The sequence below is a fragment of the Theropithecus gelada genome, chromosome 7b (assembly GCF_003255815.1).
Source record: "Theropithecus gelada isolate Dixy chromosome 7b, Tgel_1.0, whole genome shotgun sequence".
NCBI lineage: Eukaryota > Metazoa > Chordata > Mammalia > Primates > Cercopithecidae > Theropithecus > Theropithecus gelada.
The window spans coordinates 49399192-49404193 of NC_037675.1; the positions used below are offsets into that span (position 1 = coordinate 49399192).

Consider the following 5002-nt stretch of genomic DNA (forward strand, 5'->3'; position numbering starts at 1 on the left):
ATGTTTTATCATTCAGTCCTAGCAACAGTACTAACAGTTTGAAAATAACATCAATATTTCACAAAAGAGGAACCTTAATCTATCAGTGAAGTTTTGTGTATGATAACTGATTTGTAACTATTTAGTAACAGAGGTAAAATTTGAATCAAAGACATCTGGTTCTCTAGATCTGATTTGCTTTCTACAGTAAAAAACCCTTTCCATGAGCTCAATACGGTATTAGTGACAATTCTTCAGCTACAACCCTTTCTATTCTACTTTTACAGAAGCATATATGACAGTTCATGAACAAAAGTAAAAGTTTAAGATTGTAAGAGTGGTAACTGTGGGGTGTGTGTGTGTGTGTGTGTGTGTGTGTGTGTGTGTGAGACAGGGAGAGAGACAGAGAGAGAGAGAGGACTAGAGAGATTCATAATTGGAGCTACTTAATTTGGGTTTATTTATCAAAATGATACAAGGCACCAGTTTAAAGTGAGAAATGTATTTAATTAGAGCTCATTGATTATATCTGAGTACTTAAAGCACCGGATTTTAAGGATAGTCGTCCTTTTCAAGAGGTGATCTGAAACCTGAAGTGTTTATGAAACCTGGGGCCCAGGAGTTCAAGACTGCAGTGAGCTATGAGCTCGCCCGGCACTCCAGCCTGGGTGACAAAATAAGACAAGACCCCATCCTTAAAACAAACAAATACATAAATAAAATTTGTATTAAAAGCTGAGACTTTCATTTTTACTAATTAAAAACTTCTACCTTTGAGATTTAAAACGCTGATTCTTCACATTCCTGTTTACTTTTTTATAACCAGAATCCCAAAATTTCCAGATGATTCGTTACCACAAAGATGTTTATTACCCTACTCCTCTTATATTATTTAATCTGGTCCTAGTAAACTTCACTTTCTGCTAGCCCAAACCTTTCTACTCTGACCTCTAAAGTGCAATATATTTTTCCAATTTTCTTTTCTGCTATGGTGACAGCTCACATCTTAACACAGCAAGGTCAAAACAGTGACAATTAGCTGGGTAAGACCATTCCACTTGAACATACGAACTCACTCGCTTGGTGCTTTCTGGAGAAATATGTCACTGGAGAGGAAGAGTATTCTAACACAAAAGTAGTATTCTCAACTACAAATCCCAAAACACTGAAGTATACGTTTTTTCTTACTTTTAAATGGTGAAAGAGAGATTTTCCAGAGAGTTGTTCTTTTTACATACAATGAACACTTTGGTAGTTGTGGAAGAGACTGTTGCCCTAACAGTAGAACAGAATTCCAAATGATCCCAGATAGTTAGATTGGTCAATCACCAATATTCTTTTAAGGAACTGGCTTTTTGGTATGTTCTTAGTCTATCCCATATGGTATACACACATGCACACACACACACATACACTTTAAGTTACACACACATTGTGTATATAGATGTGCATGTGTGTGTATGTACAGGCCATTTGGCCAATTAACTTCATTTCCTTCCAGTCTACATATCTATGATAGAATAATAGACCCTATCATCCTATTATCATCTAGAATTGTTTCATCACTAAAATTCACCTCTAAAACTATTCTTCCCCCTCCCTGGCCATTTCACTGTCTATCGGTCTGAACCTCATTCTAATTATACTTGTATTATTCCCATACCCTAGAACTGGACTCTTTTTTTTTCATAATCCGCACAAAGCCCCAATGTACCATCAGTCCAATGGCTGTTTTGCTAATACTTGTTCTCCTTAACTCTGGTGGTCCATTATTTTACCAGAAAGAATCTCATTCCCAATTGATTCAAGTTTCATCATATGTGTTTTTTACACATAAATGATAAATGCATCAGAGGAAATTACAAAGTATATATATTCAAGGTTTTAAGAAATATAATTTTAATCTAAATGATAAAATAATGAAGAAATGTAAAAACAACCTTGCTATCAAAAACAAGAAAGTACATTAGTTTTCTCAGTTACGTTTTATTTCTTTTTTTTTTTTTTCTCATTAAACTTTTTTAATGGGTCTCAAAATTCTGTGACACATTTTTTGGTCAAGTTATTTCCATTAAAAAGTACTGATTTTAAAAACTAATAACTTAAAACTGCCACACGCAAAAAAGAAAACCAAAGTGGTCCACAAAACATTCTCCTTTCCTTCTGAAGGTTTTACGATGCATTGTTATCATTAACCAGTCTTTTACTACTAAACTTAAATGGCCAATTGAAACAAACAGTTCTGAGACCGTTCTTCCACCACTGATTAAGAGTGGGGTGGCAGGTATTAGGAATAATATTCATTTAGCCTTCTGAGCTTTCTGGGCAGACTTGGTGACCTTGCCAGCTCCAGCAGCCTTCTTGTCCACTGCTTTGATGACACCCACCGCAACTGTCTGCCTCATATCATGAACAGCAAAGCGACCCAAAGGTGGATAGTTTGAGAAGCTCTCAACACACATAGGCTTGCCAGGCACCATATCAACAATGGCAGCATCACCAGACTTCAAGAATTTAGGGCCATCTTCCAGTTTTTTACCAGAACGGCGATCAATCTTTTCCTTTGGCTCAGCAAACTTGCATGCAATGTGAGCCATGTGGCAATCCAACACAGGGGCATAGCCAGCACTTATTTGGCGTGGATGGTTCAGGATAATCACCTGAGCAGTGAAGCCAGCTGCTTCCATTGGTGGGTCGTTTATGCTGTCACCAGCAACGCTGCCATGACGAACATCCTTGACAGACACATTCTTGACATTGAAGCCCACATTGTCCCCAGGAAGAGCTTCACTCAAAGCTTCATGGTGCATTTCGACAGATTTTATTTCAGTTGTAACGTTGACTGGAGCAAAGGTGACCACCATACCGGGTTTGAGAACACCAGTCTCCACTCAGCCAACAGGAACAGTACCAATACCACCAATTTTGTAGACATCCTGGAGAGGCAGGCGCAAGGGCTTGTCAGTTGGACGAGTTGGTAGTAGGATGCAGTCCAGAGCCTCAAGCAGCATGGTTCCACTGGCATTGCCATCCTTACGAGTGACCTTTCATCCCTTGAACCAAGGCATGTTAGCACTTGGCTCCAGCATGTTGTCACCATTCCAACCAGAAATTGGCACAAATGCTACTGTGGCTACTGGTTGTAGCCAATTTTCTTAATGTAAGTGCTGACTTCCTTAACAATTTCCTCGTATCTCTTCTGGCTATAGGGTAGCTCAGTGGAATCCATTTTGTTAACACCAACAATTAGTTGTTTCACACCCAGTGTGTAAGCCAGAAGAGCATGCTCTCGGGTCTGCCCATTCTTGGAGATACCAGCTTCAAATTCACCAACACCAGCAGCAACAATCAGGACAGCACAGTCAGCCTGAGATGTCCCTGTAATCATGTTTTTGATGAAGTCTCTGTGTCCTGGGGCATCAATGATAGTCACATAATACTTGCTGGTCTCAAATTTCCACAAGGAGCTATCAATGGTGATACCACGTTCCCGCTCAGCTTTCAGTTTATCCAAGACCCAGGCATACTTGAAGGAGCCCTTTCCCATCTCAGCAGCCTCCTTCTCAAATTTTTCAGTGGTTCTTTTGTCGATGCCACCGCATTTGTAGATCAGATGGCCAGTAGTGGTGGACTTGCCTGAATCTACGTGTCCAATGACGACAATGTTGATATGAGTCTTTTCCTTTCCCATTTTGGCATTTAGGGGTAGTTTTCACGACACCTGTGTTCTGGCGGCAAACCCGTTGCGAAAAAGCAGTTACGTTTTATTTCTATATAAAATGTAAATTACCTTTGACTGTTATTACTTCTATTTTCAATGAGGTATGTTCTCAGATTTTCTGAGAACACAGCAGAACAAGAGAGACAAATAGCATTTACCCTCAAGAAGCTTAGAATCTATGAGGAAACAGAGGTACTTTTAAAGGATAGAAATTATAAAAATAATTATTCATTTATATATAATATATATATTTATATATAACTTATATATAAGTTCCTCAAAGCAAAAGCAGAGTGTACAGTGAGAGCATGAAATATAGATGACTGACTTAACCTGGGGTAATTTCCTGAAAATTGATGGAAAAAAGTTGCTAATTAGAAGAAAAATATTAAGGGGAAGGAGAAAAAAATATTGCAACAATTAAGCTTAGCATGTAAGAACACAATAAAACAGGAAGGAGTTTGCGGCAAACAAACAAACTAGGCTCCTGGAAATAGTGATCAAGGAGAAAGGGTGTTTCCTGAGAACTCTGGGTGATTGACAGGAGGCATGTTGTAAAGTTATCTCTACACTTTTTAAAAATTTGGAACATGTAACAGGAAGATATTTAACGCTATAAGCATTTGAATGAGATTGAAATATCTACATGTTAGCAATTTAATTATAACTATTTCAGTGACAGTTATTGGTTTGGAAGAGAAGACAGGATTACACAGGTAGAAACTTGTTAGTAGATTATTGCAATACTTCCATTAAAAAAATGATAAATTGTTCCTTAGAGTGCAGATAGTGATGATCTTTCTTTTTCCTATGTGTATCTGGATGTAATGCCTGAAACAGCTGCAGCCATCCTGCAATCGGCTGAGGATGAAGCCACACAAAGGATGAGCAAGCAAAAAGAAAGAAAGAAAGGACCTAAGTCCTGTATAATGTCATTGAGTCCTAGAATCAATTAAGCCTGACGCTGCACTAGGATTTCTAGCAACCAGAATTGAGGCCCAGTAAAAAGACCTCTATGGTAGAGTACAGACTTTAGTGAAAGCTGAACAACTGAAATTTCTTTAGAAGTTAAGATTTCTTCTTGTGCTAGAAAATTCCTTAAAGAGTTATAAGCAATGCCTTGAAAGTTTAGAATTTGAACTAATCCTATTCAAATCTAAAGTATCAAACACTGTCTTGATCAGAGGCTCAGGCTTGATCTTATAAATGAAAGGCCATTTATAGGCAATTATAAAGAACATTGGTTTATAGTTAGAGATTAATAAAATATATTCTTTCTATCTGAAGCTCCTATATAATGAA

The 5002-nt window shown here is 37.8% G+C and overlaps 1 pseudogene across 1 annotated transcript; it reads right to left on the reverse strand.

The window, feature by feature from the left end:
- Nucleotides 1–1963: 1963 nt before the first annotated feature.
- Nucleotides 1964–3732, reverse strand: LOC112628469 (annotated as a pseudogene). The gene has a single exon (XR_003120427.1). The product of XR_003120427.1 is annotated as a putative elongation factor 1-alpha-like 3 (transcript).
- Between the last annotated feature and the right edge of the window lie 1270 nt (nucleotides 3733–5002).